The sequence below is a fragment of the Ursus arctos genome, unplaced genomic scaffold (genome assembly GCF_023065955.2).
Source record: "Ursus arctos isolate Adak ecotype North America unplaced genomic scaffold, UrsArc2.0 scaffold_9, whole genome shotgun sequence".
NCBI classification, from domain to species: domain Eukaryota; kingdom Metazoa; phylum Chordata; class Mammalia; order Carnivora; family Ursidae; genus Ursus; species Ursus arctos.
Window position 1 is genome coordinate 4,895,099 of NW_026623111.1, and position 23,689 is coordinate 4,918,787.

Consider the following 23,689-nt stretch of genomic DNA (forward strand, 5'->3'; position numbering starts at 1 on the left):
GCCTGTTCCTTGGGCCCCTATGTCCCGTGCATCCCCAAGTCCTCCCAATGAGCCTTCCTGACCGTCTCCCCACCATTTGGGCTCCTTGCTTTTCCCCTGGTGCACCAGCTCCCCTGCCTGGAATGCTCCTTTTCACTGGGTCAGCCCTTTCTCCTCCTTCAGAGTCCACTTGGCATCACTTCTTGCTCAGAGTCTTTGGGGAGGGGCGCCTGGCAGGCTCAGTCGGTTGAGCAGCTGACTTCATTTCGGCTCGGGTCATGATCTCAGGGTCTTGGGACCGACACCCCTTTTGGGCTCCGCACTCAATGGGGAGTTTACTTGAGGATTCTCTCTGCCTCTGTCCCCCAACCCTCGCATGCTCTCTCTCTAAAATAAATAAATAGATCTTTTAAAAAAAGTCTGGGGACCTCCGTGTCCAGGACGGTTTGACCCTCCCATTGGCCAGTTTCCCTCCTTCAGGGCACCTGTCTGGGGTTCAGCATCTGCTCAGTTGTGGGTGTATTTGACTAGTGTCTGCTCCTGCCACTCGAGGGTGACGTGTGCTGGTGTGGATGCTAGCTTCCCAGTAGCTGCGGGGCCGTGCACGGCGGAGGGGGTCAGTGAGGTTCCTCCCACTGAATGGCTGGAGAAGTGCACATGGTTCCTCCAAAGAGCCATCTTTTCTTACTCCTCTGGGCCTTAACCCTGCGCTCTGATTGAAGCCCCTCCTCTCCCGTGCCCTGACCCCCATCCCGGCTGGCTCTGGTGGGTGCCGATTCTCAGGTTGCTCAGGGCTACTTGCACCGGGACCTTCCCTGAACCCCAGGCCCCCACAGGACTGTGGGGTTCCCTGTCAGATCTCTGACGCCCTGTCTCCCCCTGGTGATCCTCTCCGCTGGACTGACGTCTTCATGGAGCCTGGGAGGGACCTTACCCACACATGGGGCACTAGGAGCAGTTGTTCCCTGGGCACGTGGGATGTGACCGAGTCAGACCCAGCAGGTGCTAATTGTGACCTCGAGCACCTACTAGCCATGCCCTGTGCTAGGCGCTGGGGGTACAGCAGTGAACACAACAGACCACGCCCCTGCCCTCCTGGAGCTCTTCTGCCGGCAGGGCGTGGAGGAGCACCCACACAGAAAGATGTGTGACATGGGAGGTGTGCTGAGATCTAGAACTATGCAAAGGGAGGCCTGAAGAGGCCTGAAGGAGTGAGGGAGGAAGTCACGCAGCCGTTTGGGGGGAAGGATGGTCCAGGGAGAGAAGTAGCAAGTGCAAAGGCCCTGTGGCGGGAGCATGCCTCGTGGGTTGAGGGGCAGCAGGAGGCCAGTGTGACTGGGAGCAGTGACCAGGGAAGTGAGGATGCGAGGTCTGAGGGGCGTTGGGGGGTATACATGACGGAGGACCTCAGCAGTGTTTGATGGCAATGATGCTGTCTTACCAGAGCCCATGCCTTTCCTTCCCACGACCCTGCATCATCAGCCGGCCAGGCTGGGCGTGCATCCTCTCGCCTGGATGGCATGATAACACCCTCACAAGCCTCCCTGCCTCCACTCATACCCCTCAAAGCTACTCCACTGGGTAGCCAGAGGGAGCTTTTTAATGGAAAGTGGACCTTTGTGTTCTGTTGCTGAAAGCCCTTGCCTTTGTGCATTCGACAGTAACGGAGCTGTGTTGGGTCACAGGAGAGAGTACAATGCCCAGATGACTCCTAACCTTGGGGAGGCTGCTTCTACCTCCAATAGGGGCTTCACTCATCTGTGATGACTTCCATTTTCATAGACCCCGCCCACCTTCCATGCAGTAGCATTGCATCATGGGAAGAGAATAGGCCAGGGTTGGGCAAGCCTGGGGAGTTTATGTTCCTTGACCCCATAGTACCTTGGGCTCCCTGTTTGTAAAGTGACAGTGGTATCGGTGTCCCCTCAGAGGGTTGGACTGACTATAATGATGGGGCTTTGATGCGCTAGCATGAGCCCTACACGTGGGCTCAGGGATCCTGAGCAACTAGGGTCATCATGTCAGGGACGAGATATGACAATAATCATCAGGGAAGAGCGTGTCTGCGCAGAAAGGCTGGGGTCAGTGGTGTCAAAGTCCACTTAACGGTCAAATAAATTAGGTGACAAAATGCGGGCTCAGTCTGGCAACATGGAATTCAAGGGAGGTGAGTAGAGGCCAGTGGAGGTCAGAGTAGGTGAGTGGGGGTCAGGGGAGGTGAGTGGGGCTAGTGGAGATCAGAGTAGGGGAGGGGGAGGTCAGTGGAGGTTAGTGGAAGGCTGAAGAGTGCAACGAAGGTAAGTGGAGGCCAGTGGGAGTCAGGGGAGGTGAGTGGAGGCCAGTGGAGCTAGTGGAGGCCAGCAGAGCTGCAGGGGCTGAAGCCATCCAGCAGGGAAGTGAGGAGGCCATGCAGACAACAGATGGAGACAGCCTCGAATGACTGTGGAGAAGCAGAAAGAGGCAGAGGTTGGGGGGATTGGGCACAGAGATGGGGGGGGCTCTGTTTTGTTTTAATGGGAGTGACCTGAGTATGACAAGCTGATGGTGAGGTGTTCCTGGAGATAGGACAGAGTGGGGAGGTTTGGGGAAAGGTGAGAAGGAGGAGGGTCCAGGGCCAGGGGAGAGAAGAAGTGTTGATTTGGGAATTCGGGCTCAGTTCAGGGTTTTTTGTTTTTGTTTTTTGTTTTTTTGGTAGGATTTTATTTATTTGACAGAGAGAGAGAGAGGGAGAGAGAGAGCACAAGCAGGGGGAGGGGCAAAGGGAGAGGGAGAAGCAGGCTCCCCGCTGAGCAAGGAGCCCGATGCAGGACTCGATCCGAGGACCCTGGGTTAGGGCACACGTGCTTTATTTAACCAGTTCTGCGCTTACCTGACTGAGCCGCCCAGGCGCCCCTCAGTTCAGTTTTCTTCTGCATCCTTAATAAAGAAATGCCCTTTTCCTCTCTCTCCCAAACATTCTGTGCTATTTTTCCGAGCTTCTTTTGATTCGGTTATAAATGGAATCACCTTTGAGTTTTATGCATGGATTGCTTATTGCTGGTATGTAGGGAAGAAAGTGATTGGATTTTTGTTTGTTTTTTAGCATCTAGCCACCATCCATTGCTTTGGGGGACCCTGAAAATCCCATGTGTGTTTCAGAACAGATATGTGACTTACACCTCCCCCTGTCTTCATTTCTTCCCCAGTTTTCTTGGCCCAAACCTTCCCTCTCCCGTCTCCCCAGCCCTTGGTAGGAGCAGGACACCTTCTCTTTCCAAGAATTCCAAGCCTCCTCCCCCTGCCCCCACATGGAAATCGCTTTCTTGGTTCACCCTGTTCGTGAGGGCTGTGAGGTCAGCGGATGTCTGTATCCACGGGGGTTTTTCCCCGAGAAAGGGGATCTCACTGCTTGTGGCTGGCCTTTCCCACGCAGCAGGTGTGGCCGAGATCTTCCCACGGCCTCCTCCTCCTCCTCGGTTTGGGCACCCCAAGCTTGCTTTAACCAGTTTTGTGCCATTCCCGTTATTCTGGACCATGCCTTTACCTGCACATTCCCTTAGGATAGATTCTAGAAGCGAAGCTAGTGAGCAAAAGCGATCCATATTTGAATTTTTCACAGAAATTGTCAAACAGCGCTCCAGAAAAAGTGGTGCCAATTTGTACCCACCGAGAGTGAATGAGAATAGCAGTTTCCCAGAACCTTGCCAGCAATGAATATGGAACATCTCTGCTAATGGGGTAAGTGAGAATTCTCCGTCTGGTCCTCGTTCCATGGGTTACCGATGCGGCCCACCATCTTGTGTGAGCCCTGGCCCCGTGCTCTCTGTTCTTTGGGGAATTACTTCTTCATTATTCATACTAATTTTTCTGTTGGCGTGCTGCTTAACACAACTTTGATTTGTAAAGCCTCTTAGTCCGTTAAGGATATTAGCTTGTGGTCTGTGATACGGGACAAGTATTTGCTCCCAGCCTGTGGTCTGATGCTCTCACCACGGCGCTTTCCCTCCGCAGAATTTCAACATTTTGCCTCCTGTGGCTGCTTAGACTTTTTGCCTCCTTTACTATTTGTGTTTCAGAGATTTCTTTGTTTTGTGGTTTCTTTGTGTTTATTTCGGTTTGTAATCCCCCTGTAAGTTGTCTCGCTGTAAGGATCTAAGTGGATATCCAGTTCTCTTTGCTCCCAAACAGCGAGTCCTTCACCCAGGAGCTGTGGACCCGCTGGTGTCTCTCTGCGGTGCTGTGTGTTAAATTCCTGTCCGCCCTGGGATCTGGTTTTGGACTTTCTCTTCTGTCTCATTGAGCTGTTCAGCAGCCTAGTTGTTTTTCTCCCCATGGAGAGAGGCACACACTTCTAGCTTGAAGTTCTCAAACCAATTTCATTTCAAGCTAAAAAGATGGACTTCCTGTCGAGGATGCCTGCTACTGTCTGGGGGCGGGAGGCCCAGAAGACCCCGTGGGGGTGATCACCCCTCTGGCCCAGGCTTTCTAGAATGTTCTCAATCCTACTTGCCATTTGGTCATAGCCCACCCATGTCCTCAAACCCCCAGTCTTTATTTAACCTACAGACATTTGCTCACCACCTCCCCCTCGGGGCCTGGCACCAGGGTAGCCAGATGAATTCACCAGGGGCTTCCAAAGCCACAGTGTCTGGTGCCTTTCTTCCCCCACCGTGAACCTTCATGGCCCCGTGCTCACTTGCAGCATCTCTGAGATCCCTCCCTGGGGCGGGTGGGCAGGTAGACACCACCACACCTCTGCCGTCCCTATGCTGGAAAGTTCTTGGCCTTTAGGTGCTTTGTGCTTGCCCTTGAGCACTGGTGGGAAGCTGGAACACGCAGGGGGCCCCTGGGATGCCTGGAGCATGCACTGTGTGCGGGGCACTATCTGTCCACAGTCTTGTCAGCATCCCTGTGAGGCAGCCTGTTCTTACTGTCCTTGCTTTCCAGTAGGGGGCAGAGACAGAGAGGGCAGGAGTGGCCCGGCCAGAGTCCACGGAGCCAGCCTATAGCTGGGGCCCCACCTCGTTGCACCGTCCTCTCTGGCCGCAGCCTGGGGAATACCGCCCAGAGAACTCTTCTGGACTTGTACAAGCTTGGTTCACTTTGTTGTCTAGGGGGATGAAATGATCCGTGGAACCGAGCTGAGCCAGCCTAGCACTGTTGATGAAGACTTCCCTGGGAAAGCTCCCCTCCCCACCATGCAAGGCTCTGGCCTGCTGCATTGCAGTGGGCCGGGTCTCCTGCACAGCGAATGTGAGGACACGCCCAGTTAGATCCCGTGTAAACACAAGGAGGCCGAGGCTCAGAGAGCTTGGGTGGTGTGTCCAAGGTAACATGGTGTGGGGTGTGGGGAGGTGGCCGGGCTAGGATGCTGGCTTGAGTTCCTGTCTCTTCACTGCTGCGATGGCCTGTGCCACTGGCTTGTAGAAAGATTAGGACAGGGATGGGTTTTAGTCAAAAAGGTAAGTGTTATGATAGAAAGTTTGTGCTGAAGTTTTGTCTCAGAGTCTGAAGATTTCTGTATCTATGCATTGTCGCTTCCTAAATGTCACTAACTACCTTATATAGAACTTGCTGCTTATTAGAGAATTTTCAAATGAACCTCACTTCGTTCTCAGAACAACCCTGGGGAGAGGGCCGGATTCCCATCCCCAGCCCCCTTTCAAGGATGAGAATGACTTGCACAGGGCACTCGACTCTCTTACTAGCCATGGGACTAGTTACAGGAAATGCAGGGCTGTGGAGTGTCAGCCGGTAGGTATGGGTTCCCTGAGTGCCAGGAAGTCACAGTGGGACCGACAGCTGTCGGTGACAGACCACGTGCCTGGCTGGACATCCAAGGCCAGTGGAGTAGCCAACCAGCCCCGGCCTCTGGCACGTCCTGTACCACCAAGGACGATGTTGTCGAAAAACCCTCCAGCCGATGCTGTCGGGAGCATCCAGGTGAAGACAGGTGCACCTGCCATTTGCATCCGATCTTGAATTTCTATCTCAGGAGCTAAGAGCTGGATGGCCGGAGCTACTGGGGGCTGAAGCCAAAAGCTTGGAACAGATGGCATTGGATTAATTTTTGCAAATCGTAAGAAAGGGAGTGTACAGCAATCTGTTAGCTGTGTCGGCATCTGATTTTAACTTTTTAAATCAGAATCATGGACGCCGTTAGTTACCGCCCTCTATTAAATCTGAGATGCCATCAATTGAGAGATGCATCCTTATTTTTGTACCGCTAAAGAAAGGGATGAAAAGCAACGCTGTCAGAGTTAGGCTGTAAGACACATTCTAATTTCACAAATGTTATAAAGGGCATAAGCATGCACCGCTCCCTTGTTCACTTGCGGGCCCACATCCCAGGCCTGGCTTTATGTGGGCACAGGATGAAGAGACGCTCACGGTCTCTGCTCCCCCAAAGCACACGGACCGCTCAGAAACACAGACATGCTGAACAGACTCGTTTCAGAAGTTTGCTGATCGAAAGGTTCACTCAGTCACAGAATATTTCTTGAGCACCTACTATGTGCCAGGCTCTGTTCTAGGCACTGAGGACCCCACAGTGAACAAAACTTCTCATGGAGCTCACTCCTTTCTATGGCAATAAATGTGCACCCCCGGCAGCCGTTCTCACACACTGCTGTGCAGAAATTGTGATGTGCAAAAAATCTACGTTCTGTCCGCCAGGCCCTGGTTACATGCCTTGCCACTCATCAGGTCCAGGGGAATCTGCATTTTCACCAGATGCCAGGAGGTCCTAGGGCAGGAAGACTTCAAACCAGAATGTGACAAGTAGAGCTTCGGTGTTAATGACTTGGTAGTGTCTCATCGTATGAATGTTCTAGAATACACTTAGCTGTTGTGTAGCAAATATGTAGCTGGTTTTGTATCTTCTCGTTGTAAACAACACATCCATGAATATCCCTGCAGCTGAATAGTTTCCTACCTCCTCCTTGGTTTCTTTAGGGTAAATTGGACAGGGATCCTTGGGCTGAATTTTTAAGGGTGAGGTTGGAGTTCACTGTGGCCATATCTGGCCCCAGAGTCTGACTGCCTGGGTTCACTTCCCCTTGTTAGCTGGGCATTTTTGAGCGAATTCCTTGCCTTGCCACACCATTTTCTCATCCCTGAAGTGGGACAATAATAGTACCTACTCTTTAGGGCTATCATGAGGGGTGAATGACCAGAGCTGGTGGACAGAGCTGTGCCGGTAGTGGCTGTGGGGGTGGTGAGTGCTGATTTTGCACTGCAAGGGGAGGGGAGGGGGAGATTTGCAGGGGGAGGGGGAGGGGAGGGGAGGTCTGTTGGCTCTGCACACCGCCTGCACTCACGACTTGGGGCGCAGCAGCGGCTCTGGGGACAGAAGCTCTGGATGTGCGTAGCCAAGCATATATGACTTGATGCTGGAGAGCAGACCTCATGTCACGAATCCAGTCTCAGCCCAACTCCCACACTGCCGCTGGAAACATCTTCCCTCCACACGAGTCTGGACGCGTTTCTCTGTTCACATCTCCTCCCTGACATCCTGCTGCCTGGGCACGAACTATAACCTCCTTCACACACTGGACTAGGAAGGAGAACCCTTAAGAACTTGGTTCCAGCCTTATCTAATGCCCCCCCCCGCCCCCGCCCCCATGTGCTCTGTGTCTTCTCGTGGAAGGGGATGGTGGAACTTGGCCATCGTCCCTTGGCTTTTGAGGGATGAATAGGAGTTTTCCAGGTGGAGAGGAAGGAAGGGCTGTCCTGGCTGATGAGCCGGCATGTGCACAGGTGTGACAGTGTGTTGGGGGCCATGTCAGTAGGTCATGGCTGGGTGTGGGGTGTTGGGTGGGGTACATTGCAAGGAGGATGACTGTGGGCTGCAGAGGCGGCCCAGCATCGTAGGGCTCTTGAAAGTCTCCCTAAATTTCCTCGTGTCTGTGTCTTCAGTTGTGCCTCTTTCTAGGCTGAAACGCACCCCCACTCATTTCCTATCTTTTTAGAGGACCGTAGCCATCTGACAAATTCCTTGCCTAATTGCTAAGGGCACAGAAGGCTTCCCCTTCATTTATTTAACTTGTCTTGAAACTGGGACTTGGAAGGCGACCAGTCTTTCTTTACACGCTTTGTGGTAAATCCCTTCTGGAAAAGCAGATGCGACATCTCAGAAGGCTTTTCTTGCAAGAAGTTTGATGTGAAAGCGACCAAGTTATTAAAATAACTTAGCGGGCTGAGATGCGGCTCCCCAGAATATAGTCCCTGTCAATTCCTCCCTCCGCTTCTCTTCTGCGTCCGCCTGGTGTCCCGTTCGCTCTGCCTCCCCCCGGCCTTAGAGCCGTGTCCAAGCGTGTTATCTCTCAGCCCTGCACAACAGAAGCTGGCTGCCTCCCGCCCGGGGCGCTGGGTCTCGGGCAGTGAGAGATGGGAAACGGGGCCTTGAATCGTCACTGTTCTTCAGCAGAGAGTAAGCCCCTGCTGTATGCAGGCATCAAGCTAGACTCTGGTCAGATGTGGAATCCAGACTTCCTGAGCTGGAAGGGGCCTCAGGGAGTGGTCATTTCTCCATGGGGTGGGTGGCTTTGTTGGTCCGGGAGAAGGTTTTAAGTGGCACGTGGACAGATACGTTTTATTTTAATAGTATTTACCTCAGTGTGAATTAGAGAATACAACTCACACCTGAAACCTGGTTTTTTGGGGGTGCTATAGCTTAGAATAAGGCTGAAAGTGTATATACGTTTTTTAAAAGTCAGTAATTGTAAAGAAAAATATGAAGCAAACCAAGGGAAGTTGCAAAGGGGCGTGATGGACATTTTTGGGGTTCCCCCAAATGTTCTTAGTCACAATTTGCCAAAATCCTTTCACCTGTAGCTTCAGGGTAGACCACACTGCAGTAACGCTGGTTTTGAAACAAAGTCTACGGTGTTTGTATTTTGTGTGGAAGCCGCAGCGGCCACACCCGGATGACAGGTTAGGAGACCTTGTCTAGGCCCAACGCCACAGAGAGGCGGGTGCTGGCAGCTGCCGGCAAGTGCTGCGCCAGGGGCAGGACATCAGGGTGGGGTCCGGTGTGGAGGCACTGGCCAGCTTGGCCTCTTGGCTGTCAAGGGAGGTGGGCACGGTGGCTCATGACAGAAGGCAGCCTGCCCTCAGCGGGGCAGGCAGGTGGCGTGGGTCTGCGGGAATTGCTAAGGGATGCCTGCTTCTGGGAGGACGTTCTGAAGGAGGGGACTTTCCTAAGTTTCAGGATCGGAGAACCGGAGCTTACATTTAGAGGTCAAAGAGTCATCCACGCAGTCCCCTGTCATCAGCTTCAGATGTCCCGTTTTCTCTTTGAGAGACTGTCGGAGTTGTGCGGGCCCACGCCAGCTCTTGGCGGGCTAGATCTTGTCTTGGTTGGGTAGCCGGTGGACGGAGGTCACCACCCGCCCCCCGCCCCGCCCTCCCTTTGGATCGGGGGCTGCAGTTCACCAGTGCCGCCACTATGGGGCGCTGTGGCCCGAATTCAAATACCCTTGGCTTTTTGGCTCCCATTTAGGGACTGTCTGTTGGCTAGGCTGTTGTATTCCTGGGTGATTCTCGTCCCTTTCCTCCCTCCCCCTCCCCCTCCCTCCCTCCCTCAGTGGTTACAGGGCATCAGGCACAGTGGTGTGGACCGCGGTGGTCACCAAGTAAAGTCATCCTTCTGACCCGAGCCAGTGTTTGGTGAGCGGGTATCCTGTGCCTAGCACGGGGCGACCTGTTCCTACTTCTGGCATCTCTCACTTGCTTCTCAGGATAACACTAGGAGTTAGGAGTGTTGTTTAGGAATCCCACGTTAAGGACGGACACCCCCCTTTCCCCCCGAGCTCCCTAAAGGCTGATGTCCTCCCCCCCAGAAGGGCATCTCTTGTCTGGAGACTCTGTGAGCGTCTTGCTGGGGAGAAGGAAGCGAAGGTCCAGGTGGAGCTGCGTCCTCGTGTCCCCTTCTTTCCGTCCTGGTCTAGGCAGCGGATTTGAGAGGCCCATACTTGCAAAAGGTGCTTTTTAAAGATTTTGCTTCCTACCAGCAGCATCAAGGCAATTTTCTGGGGCCCAGATGGAGTCTGTTGGGTTTCAGGGAGGAAGCCAGACAGACGCTGAGGCAGGCGCTGCCAGCTCCACGGGCTATTCATCAAGATCGGGAGGCCGCCGAGGGCCGGGAACGCTACGTCAACGCCGGGAGCAGAAGCACGTGTCTATTCCTGGAGGCAGAAACCACTCTGTTCAGCAAGCAGGGCCGTGTCCCTGCTGCGTCAGGACCCTGGGTAGGGCCCCGGAGACACAGATGTGGAGCTGTAGACGCTGACCTCGGAGTTCACAGCACAATAGGCAGGGTTCGGGTGGGTAGAACTGTGAGCGGTGGGTGCCACTTCCCAGTCCATGATCTTGGGTGGGTCACTTAATGTTGGGGGGTCCAAGGTCTCCTTCTCTGAAATGGAGGTGGGGTGGGGAGAATGACAGCATCTATTTCAAAGCCTTATGAAGGTCCCCAAGCTAAAACACATAGAGCTTAGAGCCCGGGGCCTGGCCCAGGAGCTGCCCATTCCTCTGTGTCTCTGACATGGTAGAATGTTCTGTGCTGGAGGGAAGCAGGGGTGCAGGGGTACTACCTGTCTCCTTCCCCTTTCCTCCCACAGCTGGGCATAGAGCAGGTGCTCACAGACCTTGAGCGTGTTCGTGGAAAGAATGAACGTGACATTGGCCTTGGAGGATTTGGGGTTTAGGCGGGGTAGAGACTTGGGAAGAGGGGCGGTGCTGTGGGCAGGCAGGGGGAGGGAAGGAGCAGAGGTGCAGAGGAGGGCAAGCTGGAGGCCCGGGCAGGGAGTGAGGGGGACGGATTTCTGTGGGGAGGGCCGGGCGCTGGCGGGGAGACTCAGCCCGGGCTGCGCTGCAGATCCTGGCTGCCGGCTGGACCCGGTTGCTGAGGTCCTGAGGGCAGCTTCTGAGCCCAGGTAAGAAGGGTTTGGCCTCATCATCTCCAGCCTGGTGGCAGATGAGGGCCTGCTCTGTGCTGGTGGTGAGGCGAGAAGTGTGGGCTGTGGCCCTGTTCTTTTGGGGAAAAAGAGCAAAAGACCCCACAGGTAAAGTGATATGATGTGGATTTTGTGAGTAGATATAATATTGAATTTAAGTTAGGTAATTTTTTGCCCTAATCTTTGGAAGACAGATGAAATGGACCTCCCTTTCTTCTTGGGCACCTGTGGGACACACTGTGACTTAGAGTCGGGCCTGGTTTCGGGTCCTGGACTCCATACTTCATACCAGGGTGGCCTTGGGCCCTGACACCTGGTTTCACTGAAACTCTGTCTTCCTGTCTGTCACGTGTGAGAGTCATTATTCATCGTTAAGACTCGAGGGCCAAGTGTGATGGTCCACACAGAGCTGGTCTGGGATAGAGTACCCGCTCACTGCTGGTCATTTCCTTCTGGAAGAAACAGCGGCCAAGATGTTGTGTTTGTGTGTTGTGGGGATGGGTTGTAAATTACTTTTGTCTTCTTTTCTGAACCCCTCACAGTTTTTCTTTGATTAGCATTTTTTTTCCCCTTGAGGAACATAACTTGTAAAGAATAGACCTGACAAAGTCATCTGCTTGGCTGGGGCTTTGTTTCTGCAGATTGGCCCTGGGCCCACAGTGGCAAGTGTGGGACTCGTGAACCCCATGCCTGTGGTGGATAGATGTCACCTGCTGCTTTAAAGCCTTGACATTCCTGGGCAGCCAGGAAGAAGGGAGGCACTTGGACCCCGGTATCTTTGCAAAGCCCTTTGCTCCATAAACATGAGCTTCGGGCCGTCAGGTCTGACCAGCCCTCCAGCCCCAGGACCTTGGATGAAGTCCCACGAGGGTGCCAACCACCAGCCCTCTGTTTCCTGGGTGTGTATTCTTGGGCCAGCTCTGTAGCCTCTTGGAACTCCCCCTGCCTCCTGCAAACCTGAAAGCAGCCCATGATGTCTTCCTGCCTTCTCCTCCTGTCCACTCATCTGGTCCCAGGCCCTGGCTGGGAACTCCCCTGTCTCCTCCCACATGTCTGTGCATGGAAATTCACTCAATAAAGAAGACCGAGTGTTACTAGAAGCCAGGCCTGAGGATGGATGCTCTGGGAAATCTACAGATAAAGTCCCAGCGTCCTGGACTTTTTATTCCGAGTGTGTGATGGGGCCGCGTGGGTCGGCATGGGAGGGCAGCAATGAACAAGCAGAAAATAAATGAGAAATACATGTCTGCATTTGCTGAGCTCCTGGAGGGATGGGCTGCGAGCTCATACTCTCAGCTCCAGTTTCCCAGCGCCCGGGTGGCCCCCAGGAGATGCTGGTGAACGGAGCTGGGCAGAAGAAGGGAAGAAATGGGCTCTGCCATCTTGAAAAGGTAGACTTGCCCTTCGTGGAATCTGAGCCCATAGCAAGTGTTTGGAGTCTGAGTGGTACTCGGCTTATTGCAAAGGGCCGTGGGGAAAAGGGGTGTTCACGTGCATTTCCTGGAGTGCAGAAGCTGAGGCTTAAAATCCTCATTTGCTTAGGAAGAAACAAATGCAAAATGGCAGCAGGGAAAATCTGCTGGGTGCGAGCCAGCATATGGGATTGCAAGTCAGTTGTGCGCACGGAGGCTGCCACCAGGAAAGGCAGTTGTCCTACTCGTGGTCTGAAATAGATGCATCATAGCCGTCAAATCGTTGCCGCTAGCTGGCATTCAACTTGGGATACTCTAGTGTTTACTTAGCCGTGTACATGTCACCCAACCCACAGCTTTTCCAGAAAGCTGTCGGGCAATGGAAAGCGTGCCTAATTTTCATTTGGTCACTCAGTGTGGTCTGGGCAGCTACTCACGACCAGGCTCTGGGGCAGGTCCAGGAGCACGACGTTGACCAGATCGGGTCCTTGCCCCGAAGGAGCGCGTGTTCAGAGAAGGTAAGCTCGGGGCCGGCAGGGACTTGTGGCTGTGCGGTGTTCCCAGTGCCGAGCACAGCGTCTGGCAGAGCGGAGGCGTGACAAATCCTTGAGTGAACGAATGATTGGGTGAAATGAATGAGTGATTGGATGGGAACTAGTCAGAAGGTGATGCCAGCTCAGGGTGGCCAGGTCAGAGGGGAGCACGGGAGCCGTGGGTGCCCTGACGCAGATTATAGAAGCTTCTGGGGGAGGCTTGTGAGCCGAGGAGGAGAGTATCCACAGGCGCCCAGGCCCTCTGGCAGAGGGAGGCTTAGGGGCAGAACCCACTGCTGGGGCTAGGGGAGTGAGTGTTCAGAGGCCCGAGTAGGGGGTGGCGTGGGGGGGCGTCAGAGGAAGCCAATGCAGGTGGGTAGAGCGCTGTTGGCCTGGCCGGTGAGCTTGGGCTGGACCCTAAGTGGGGAGACCACCCGAAGCCATCTAGGTGGAGGAGTGACGTGATGGGGTGCCCTAGGAGACCCCCGTGGATGATGGGGACAGCAGGGCCTGGGCCGCAGACCAGGCAGTCCTTCAGAGGCAGCCTTCCTCGACTCTTAACTCACCAGACACTGCCCCAACATATTCTTTGCAGATGGCCAGTTACTTAGGTGCGCTTTTTAAAATAAGCAACTTTTTGTAAGCCCCCTTAAATGACTTAAGGGCCCCTTACATGACCAAGGTTTAAGAGTTGGTCCTTTCAGATTTCTCATGCAATTAACAGTGCCCAGTGTTATCTTCGTGGACTGAACTTGCTAATGAAAGTTGGCTCCAGGGAGAAGGGTGCCTAGTCATTGAAGCTCATTTCCTTCATGCTCATTGGGCTTGAAGCACAGGGGCCACCTGGGTTAGTGGAGTGCGCTCTGTGACCTTGGTCAAGTCACTTAACCTCTCTGAGCCTCAGATTCTAGTTTCTTATCTTATGAACTGGGGATCATAATAATTCCCATCTCATTGAGTGTTGGGACAGATATGAGAAGTCCAAAGCTAAGAATTGAACCAGAGTTTTCTGATTCCTGGTTTTGCAACCTCAACCTAATTTATCTGAAGTTGTGTTTTCGGGTTAAAAGCTTCTGTGTCCTTTTAGGCCTTCTGTGTAGGGTGATGCTTAAAAACAAACGAGGAACAACAGTTAGAGCACACCTTTCTTTAGTAAGTCTTGGAAAGTTAAGATATGTCATGGTCGAGGATGAGCTCAGCTTGGCTGGCTTCCCTAAGTGAATTAAGGGCTGTATCCGGAAGGAAGCATAGCCTGGACTGCCTGTGCCTTTCAGGGAGGGTAAAGCGGGAGAAGACACCGGAGAAGCTTCTATCTCTGCTGACTGTTGAGAGCAGTTGTTCTTGACCCCGGCACCCAGGCTGCATGTTCGAATCCCCTTGGCTGCTTTGGAAATATACCAGTGTCTTGTCCCACCCCAGATCAGTGGGGTCTGGACTGTATCTGGGCATTTTCTCAATTTCGTTTCTGATTGTTGATTGCACTCTATAGAAACACAGTTAATTTTTACATACTAATCTTGCGTCCTGCCACCTTTCTGAATTCATCTATTAGTTCCACTAGTTTCATTTTTTTTTTTTTGTTTGTTTGTAGACTCCTTAGGGTTTTCTTTTTTTTTATTTTTTTTTATTTTTTTTTATTTTTTTTAAAGATTTTATTTATTTATGTGACAGAGAGACAGCCAGCGAGAGAGGGAACACAGCAGGGGGAGTGGGAGAGGAAGAAGCAGGCTCATAGCAGAGGAGCCCGATATGGGACTCGATCCCGGTACGCCGGGATCACGCCCTGAGCCGAAGGCAGACGCTTTAACGACTGCGCTACCCAGGCGCCCCTCCTTAGGGTTTTCTATACACAAATTCCTGTCATTTGCAAATAGAAATAGTTTCACTTCTTCCTTTCTAATCTGAATGCCTTTTATTATTTTTTTCTTGCCTAATTTCTCTGGATAAACCTGTAGCACGATGTTGAATAGAAGTGGTGAGAATAGACATCCTCAACCAGTTCCTGTGCCTAGAGGGAAGGAAAGCTTTCAGGCTTTTCGCCACTGCGGAAGCTGTTGGGTGTGAGCGTTCTGTAGATGCCCTTTATTGGGTTGAGGAAGTTTCCTTCTGTTCCTAGTTTGTGGAGCGTTTTTATCCTGACAAAGGTGATAGATTTCATCACGTGCCTTTTTGCATCTATTGAGATGATCCCGAGGTTTTGTCCTTTATCCTGTTATTATGGTGTGTTATGTGCATTAGGTCTGGGTTAAACCGCCTTTGCATCCTGGAATCAGTCCCACCCGGTTGTGGTATATGGTTCTTTTTCCGTGTTGCTGGATTTGGTGGTCCGGTATTTTGTTGGGTTCTGGCTTGTAGACACATCACCCTAATCTCTGCCTTTATCTTCACATGGTGGTGTACCTTGTCCCTGTCTGTCTCCAGATTTTTCCTTTTTGTAAGGACACCAGTTATTTTGGATTAGGGTCACCCTAAGGACCTCACTTTAACCTACGTCTCCAAATAGGGCCACACTGTGAGGTACTGGGATTAAGACGTCAATATATGAGTTTTTAACCTATCACACATATGAGGAACATGTTTCAGTATCCTTCTTCTGATATTGATTTTCAGATGTCATTTTAGCTGGGGTGGAACCTTTTTAACAAATGATATCTTGTCTTAAAGCCCATGTGGAACCCCCCAAAACAAGTTAACATTGCGGGGGCAGTGTGCCCAGGCTTCCGACAAGTCCAGGGGTGAGTAGAGCTGGGCATTGCTGTTGTTTGTGTGTGCATGTGTTAATCAGTGTTAATTATTAATTATTAACATTAATGAAATGGTTAATAGTTAATAATCAGTTGTCCCTGATATTCCCAGAGGGATGGGGAAATAAGCCATGTTTAATCTCGTCTTTATCTGTTGTCTCCAGATTTTTCACAATGAACACGTAATACTTAATCATTATACTCATCAATATTAATAATATTAATTAAATTATTAATTAATGAGTTAATGCAACTCATGGTGTATTCACAACAGCTCAACCTCATGAGGGAGCTATTATTATTTTCCGCATTTTTCCAGGTGGGGAAACAAGCTCAGAGAGGACAAGTAACCTGCCCAAGGACACACAGCTACCGAGGCGGGAGGGTCTTGATTCTCACTCAGTCTGATGTGGAGCTGGCTGTCGAGAACACGCTACTCTGCTGCCGTTCTGAGGTTCTAGGACGTGAAGTCCTGTCAGCAGAGCGTAGGTGTAGAGAGCGTCTATTTGTAGTGAGCGTGAACAAAGTATTCGGTTTTCTGCTGTGTTAGTTAAAGTTGTTTTGTGTGTCCCTCTTTAATTTTTTTAAAAGATTTTTATTTATTATGTATTTGAGAAAAGAGAGAGAGTGTGTGTGGAGGAGGGGCTGAGGCAGAGGGAGAAGCCGAAGCAGACTCCCCACTGAGCAGGGAGCCCAACGTGGGGCTCGATCCCAGGACCCCAAGATCATGACCTGAGCTGAAGGCAGACACTTACTGACCGAGCCACCCGGGCATCCCTGCCTCTTTAATCTTAACTCAGGTTTCTGGGGCACCCGAGTTTCCATCTGTGTTCATTTGTTGGGCTACTTGAAACAGAGGGTATAATACCGGGAAGCGGGGGGGTTAGAAGGTGGAGGAGCACGGTTTCGGCTGGGCCCCAGGCTTGACCCTCACCCCCAGGTGAGTGATACCCCAGGGTGACAACCCAGAGTTGCCCTCCAGGGAGCTGGGGGTCAGAAGCCATTGTGTCCAGGCTGACTCCAGCCACAGCGGTAAGCAGGGTGATGTCCAGACACCATGCACACCAGGACACGCCCTGCCTGCGAGGCTCACACCGACAAATGGGCACCTTGCTGCCCCGCCTGGGTCCCCATTTATCCTGGGGTCGAATCTTGTCTGAATGAGTGAGTGAATGAATGAATGAATGATGGATCTACAGGCGCACACAGAATGCTAGCTCCAAGGGAGTCTGGGAAGTGTAGTTTTTGGCTTTCTAGCCTCTGCAGTTCAGGATGTCACCTTTGGTCCCCCTTTGGGGTCACTTTGTCAGGGTGATGAGAGACAGGCCAAGACGGACAGGTCAAGAAGTGCCACCATCTCAATCTTTGAGCTACTCACAGTTCCCTGATTCCTGGGTTCCTCCCGGACTTGCAGCATGTCCTGTCTCCAGGGTGTGCGGCGACATCAGGAGCTGAGTCAGGTGGGACGCAAGCAGGAAGCGCAGCCTGCATCTGATCTGGCCCCTGGAAGGACAGCATGCCTTCTCCCAGCCTCTTCCGTTCAGCCCACCTGGGTGAGCCCCAATCTGGGTGAGCCACAGCTTGGAGGCACCAGGAACACAGGGCCTGGCAAGCACGTGTCCAGTCACATGGAGGAGGCAGGGCTGCACGTTGCTGTCCTCTGGGGCAGGAAGTAGGAAGTGCCCGAGCAAAGCAGGGGGCAGCTCCTTAGCCTGAAAACGGGGTGGGGGGAAGAAGCGGTGGGGGCCACCCAGTGGGAGTCTGAATCATGGAGCAGAGGAGGACTGCACGGGGCAGCCTACGGAGTCGGACAGGCCGGGTGGAATCTTGGCTCCTCACTTCACCTCCTTGAGCCTCAGTTTCTTCACCTGTAAAATGGGGTAGTTGATTGAATTCCATGAGCTTGTTGTTGAAATTTAGTACAAAACTCTGTTTAAATGCCTGGTGGAAGATGAGCTGCTGCATCTCCCATCACTTGTCCCCTCCCTGTGTGCCCTCTGCCAGAGCTTTCTGGGTACATCAGAGGGTTCCGGCCAGCTGGGCAGAGTGGAGGGGAGGGGTCCTGACTTGCTGGCCGTTTCCTGAGTCAGCTGTTCCTTGGAAATCCAAATTCATTACCTTGGTTTGGCTCTTGACCAGTACTAATCACCATCCAAAGTAAGAAAAGCAGGAAGGAAAAGGATAACTCGGGGTCACTGAGCAGGGGTGATGGCAGGGCTGTGTCTGGCTGTGTGAGTGCGGGCAGTGGCTTGGCCTCTCTGTGCCTCCGTTGTTTCCTATACAAGGTAGGGAAAATGAGCCCGACACTTAGCATTTCTAATGGGTTCCTATGGTGCTTCCCTCATTCCTGCTCCCAGGGGAAGGTATTACCACTGGGATGTTGAAATAGGATTTCCAAAAGTGCTTACATGTTCTCCTGGTCATTTGGGTTTAAACAAGCCTAAACATGGGTTTATAGATGCTTGCCGGGAGTTCGAGCACTTCTGTACGTGCCGAAGGAGCTGTTCTTTCACCGTGAGATTTTCCCCACACCCGCCGTCTCTCAGTTCCCATAACCCCAGGCTCCACCACAGTGTTGGGTGATAATTAGAAAATGTGTAAGGACTTCTGTGAGAGCTGGAAGTGCTCCTGGGCAGGGGTTGGGGGAGGAGCCAGCGGACCGGGCTTTCCAAGGGTTGGGTTCAAGGGCAGCTGGCCGCGGCTCTCCGCATGTTTTCTCCATTGTCAATGGGGCCGTAAGTGGCCCCTCAGGCAGCTGTGGTGGTTGATGCAATGCTGTGTGGGGCTAGATTATGTCACTCTGCAAAGTGCCAAGTACACGAAGACATTTTTATTCAGGAAGTGCCAGGCTGGGCCTGGAAAGCGCCCATCCCTGGAGTGGGCTGGGTCAGCTCTGGTGACATCCCATAGCTTGAGAAAGGGCGAGGAGTGGTTCCCGAGGAGACTAAGTGGCCCTGCCCGACCCCCTCCAGATTCCAAGCAGAGGGACCGTCCAGCTTGCTTCCGTCCCTGCCTGGGTCCTGCTGGCCCAGCTCGTCTGTCGCCTCCTTCGTGGAAGCACCTCCCTGGCCTCTGGGCATCCACACCGGGCTGTCCCTCCTCTTCTGTTTTGGGTCACGGGCACTCACACGTACCTCACCCCTGCCCTGTTGGACTTGAAGAGCTGGTGGAAGAGGTTGGGGCACGATCTGGATCTGGTCATCTCGCTAGCCCTGTGCAGTGTCTGCTGGCGTCTGCGTGTGTGGAGGAGGGCAGTGCGGTGCTTCTTGTGTGCGCGTGTGGACATCCATGTCACAGGCATGTGCCCTCTGCCTTTACCTGGGGACAGGCACCCAGCCAGGCTCTCCGAAGACAGAGGGACACTGAGACCTCGCCAACCCAGAGTGCCTCGTCTGGTGGGGCAGACACATGCCAACACAGCATGATTAGAGCTGTGAGGAAGGGAAGCTCAGGGTGCCACGGCATGCAGAGGACACCCCGCCACCGGCCTGAGGGTGGGGAGTGGTATCAGTGCCAGCCGTCCAAGGAGGTAATGCCCACGCTGAATTTTGAGGAAGATGGATATGTGGGAAAGGGGGAAGGGCATTCCAGGAAGAGGGTATCAGCTAGGTTTGGCAAGGCAGTGCTGCGTAACAAAGGAAAGATCAGTTTGGGTCACACATGCTCGGTGCAGGTCCCCTGGACTCCCCTCCAGTGGGTAGATCTCAGGGGTCCAGGGCTCCCATCTGGTCACACCATCATCTCAACATAGGGTTTCTAAGGTCCCTGCAGCCAGGGAGAAGGGAGAAGAGGAGCCAGTCGGGCACTTCCGTGCCTCAGCCCCATAGTGACACAAGTCACTGCTGCTCGCACACCACTGGCCAGGGCTGGTCACATGACCCCCCACCCCCCCACAGGGGAATCTGGGAAGTGGAGGGAAGCAGGTGGGGGGGTTTGCCGAGCACACAGGGAACCCGTTTGCACAGTGGGTTCTCTGGGCCCCGGAGAATGCAGCATCGATGGGAATTACAGTCCCAGGACCTCCACCTCTGCCAGAATTCCATAAAACACTGACTCCCTCCCCTCCGCACAACCACAGGGCCTGAATATTATGGCTGGAAAAGAGACCCAGGGAAGGAACAGAGCTCAGGGGGTAAAGGGAGTCTTATTATAACATGTCCGGAAGGATTAAGTTCTTTGGTGACTTTTATGTTTTTAAGGAATTGGATTTAACATTGACCCCGGTTCCTTCTTGATCTCCTTCTGTCCCTCTCAGAGGATAAATAATATGCAGTATGTATGGTAGGTGTTTTCATATGGACGTGAACCCTTTGTGTTTATGAGTCTTCTGAGCCTTTCAAGGAAGTTGTGCACAGAGTTACCTTCCCGTGACTTGGGGACAGGCTGGCCGTGGTGGGAAGGGGGCCGAGGCCTGCTCTCGGAACATCCAGGAGCACAGGCAGAGAACTCGTGCTCCGCTGACTTCCCCGTTGTTATTGGCAAGGCCTTTGTCCCTGCTTGTGAATTTAATTTAGATTCATCCTTCTGATTTTTTGCGTTCTTTCAGCCGCATTACTTCCTAATGCACTTCCGGAGTCTCATTTGCATAATGCGATTTTTATCTTAGCGAATCTATTACAAAGATCTTTCTTCAATTCAAAAGGGCTGGGGTTTGCTGTCTTGGTTGTAAGTGAGAGATCGTCAGCACCGAGGGATCCACAGTGGCTAGGAGTTCATTTGAGCTTCGTTTCCTTTAGCTGTGAACGTGCAGAAGTTGGCTGGCTCCGTGGCAGCCTCGTAGGTCTTGAAGTTCAAGTGCTGCCTTGTAGACGACACATAGCCGTGTCTTGTTTCTCCACCCGCTCTGACAGTCCCTGTCTTCTCACGGGTGCAGCTAGAACAGGGGTAGTTCAGGGGTTATTGACATCGCCGGAGTCACAGCTACCGTATCTGTTACTTTTCTATTTGTCTACTTTTGTTCCCCACCCTTTTCCTGCCTTCTGTGGGTTTAACTGAGTGTCCACGTGCCCCATTTTCTCTGCTTCCCCAGCATATCGATTGTGCAAGCACACCTCGTTCTATTGAGCTGTGTTTTATTGTGCTTTGTAGATACTGATTTTTTTTTTCCCCAAATGGAAGGTCTGTGGCAACCCTGGGTCAAGCCAATCTGTCGGCACCATTTTCCAACAGCATTTGCTTACTTCATGTCTCTGTGTCACGCTTCAGTAATTCTCACAATATTTCAAACTTTTTCGTTCTCACGACATTTGTTAGGGGGATCTATCATCTGTGGTTATGACTTGCAGAAAGCTCTGATGATGGTTTTAGCAATAAAGTATTTTTTAAATAAGGTATATGCATTATTTTAGATATAATGGTGTTGCAAATGTTGCGTGAACACAGCTTTTATATGGACTAGGAAACCAAAGGGAGTCATTTGACTGCCTTTATTAAGATGCAGACTTCCTTACTGTGGTCTGGAACCAGACCTGCAGCATCCCCAACGTGTGTCTCTATTTCTTTTTCAGCTTTCTAAAGCGGTAGCCCTGGGCGTTATACGCGACTGATAAATTATTGAACCCTACATCTGAAACTAATGATGTACTCTACGTTGGCTAATCGAATTTAAAAAAGAAATAAAGTGGTAGCCTTAGAATTTGCAACAGACACGTGCAGTCACTCCAAGTCCCTTTTCATACGGCACCACGTGACTTCATGCGTCGTGTAAGCACCTTCAACAACGCCTTCCCGTTTCCCCCCTCCCGTGCCTCGTCGCCCTGCTGTCATTCATGTCAGTGATACTTTGTTGCTGTTATTATTTTGAACCTCATTATCTGTTAGATCAATTAAGAATAAGAAAAATAAAAATTTTTGTTATTCCTTCATTTATTTCTTGTCTGGCTGTCTTCCTTTTCCTGTGTGGATCTGTATTTCTTTAAAAAAATTTTTTTTTTAAATTTTCTGTCTGTCTGTCTGTCTGTTTTTGGATCTCTATCTCTGACCTACATCATCGTTCTTCTCTCAGAACTTCTTGTAACTTTTTCTTTTTGCCAGGAAGATCTGGTGACAAATCTCGTCAAATTTTATTTGTCAGAGAAAGTCTTTACTTCTCCTTCACCTTTGAAAGATCATTTAGCAAGGTATAGAATTTTAGGTTGTTGGGATTTTCTCTCAACACTTGATTTCCTCTGTTCTCTCCTCACCCGCGTGGTTTCTGAGGAGAAGGCTGATATAATTCTTACCTTTGCTCCTCTACAGGTAAAGGTGTTTCCCACCCCCTGACATCTTTCAAGATTTTTTTTATTTGTCTTTGATTTTCCTCAGTTTGAATATGATGTGCCTAAGTGTCAGTTTTTTGGTATTTATCCTGTTTGGTGTTCCGTGAGATTCATGGATCTTTGGTTTGGTGTCTGACATTAATTTTTGGAAATTCTGAGACCTTACTGGTGCAAATATTTCTTCTGTTCCTTTCTCTCTTTCTCCTATTTCTGGTATTCCCATTTTATATTTGTTACCCCTTTTGTAATCATCCCACAGTTCTGGGATACTCTGTCCTGTTTTAGTCATAGTTTTCCTTGGTGTTCGGTTTGGAACAGTTTTATGGCCCTGTCTTCAGACTCACTGATTCTTTCCCCAGCCAGGTCCAGTCTACTAATGTGTTCCTCAGAGGTGTTCTTTGTTTCTATTATAGTGTTTTTTTTTCTTTAGCATTTCTTTTCAGTCCTTTCTTGGAACTTCCATGTCGGCTGACTTTAGCCATCTATACTTGCATATTGTCTCCTTTTTCCAGCAGAGCCCTTAGCGTGTTAATCATTGTTATTTTAAAGCCCTGGTCTGATCATTCCAGCATCACTGCCATATCTTAGCCTGGCTCTGTGTCTTCAAACTGCGATTTGTGTGCCTTGTAATTCTGTTGTTGTTGTTGAAAGCTGGACAGGAGGTATTTGGTAAAAGGAGCTAAACTGATTCCCATGGAGGTTTCTGCTCTGGTAGGGTTGTTATTCTCAGCATCCATCTGTCTGCCTTTCCAAATTTTGCCGTGTGATCTCAGTTCTCAGATGAATATAAGAAAAGTTACTGATTTTCAGTTTCTTCAGCTTTCTCCCTGTTGTGCGGATGGGAGTGATGACTTCCAAGCTCCTTATATGCCAGACCAGAAACTGGAAGTTGGATTCCATTCCTTCTGTGTTCTCCCTCCCTCCTTCCCTCTTTCCCTCCACCCTTTCCTCCCGTCTTCCCTTTCTTGCCCCCTCGGTTCCTTCGTCCTGTGTATGCCCCGCCCCCTTCACATTGGGCAGGGCTTCGCTAAAGTGGCTGCAGGTTAGGTGACCGCACAGTGTTACCCTGATTGGAGGTTACTCTGTTTTTTTTTTGGGGGGGGGGTGGTATCGTGAGTTCAGACCCAAGCTCCGTGCATTGTTGGCTGCGAGGTCTGTTGTTTGGAAAGGCCTCCTTTCCCTGAACTTGGCTGCACTTTGCTCCTTTGGAACATATCAAGATGGACATGCTAGGGCCAGGTGACAGAGGTCGTCCAAAGATTCCCGATGAAGGCAGTGTCCTCACAGTGTCCAGCTGTTGCTGAGTCAGCTGCAGCCCTCCACCTGGCCCTGAGCTTCAGACACGACCATGCTTGTTCTGTGACTGGGGTGAGGATGACAAGTGACAGTGGCCAGGGAGGCTGCCAGCAAAAGGAAGGGGTGTCTGACTAGAGATGGAGGCGTGGTGGCCAATGGAGGAGTATCATTTGCCCTTCTGTGGCTGTATTTAGGATATAGAGGTGGGTTCCTCCTGACGTATGTGTGGAGATGTTGAAAGGAGCAGACAGGCAGAGGTCTGCAAGGAGGGGGCTTTGGGCAGGAGAGGCCGTGATTATCATAGGGGCAGGGCAGGGTGTGGCCTGCTCAGTATTGTGGTGCCACACCATGTGTGGTGCCTGTGGGTCAGACATGGGCAATAAACTCGAGCTGTATGCATTCAATCAGCTGAGCTCCTCTGCTCACGTCTCTGTCTACCCAAGAGCAGGACCCAAGGTCCTTGATGCTCAGTGTCCTATCTTTGTCCTGCAGCCATGTTTAAACACCAAGGGAGGGGGTGCCTGGATGGCT

The 23,689-nt window shown here is 51.6% G+C and overlaps 1 protein-coding gene across 2 annotated transcripts in view; it reads left to right on the forward strand.

The window, feature by feature from the left end:
- Nucleotides 1-3,596: 3,596 nt before the first annotated feature.
- The window catches only part of JAKMIP1 (janus kinase and microtubule interacting protein 1), a 94,604-nt gene continuing 74,511 nt past the window's right edge, over nt 3,597-23,689 (forward strand). For both annotated transcript variants that reach the window (XM_044389712.3, XM_044389713.3), the window contains exon 1: nt 3,597-3,696. The gene's annotated coding sequence lies outside the window, so the exon portion shown is untranslated. The remainder of the gene's footprint in view (nt 3,697-23,689) is intronic.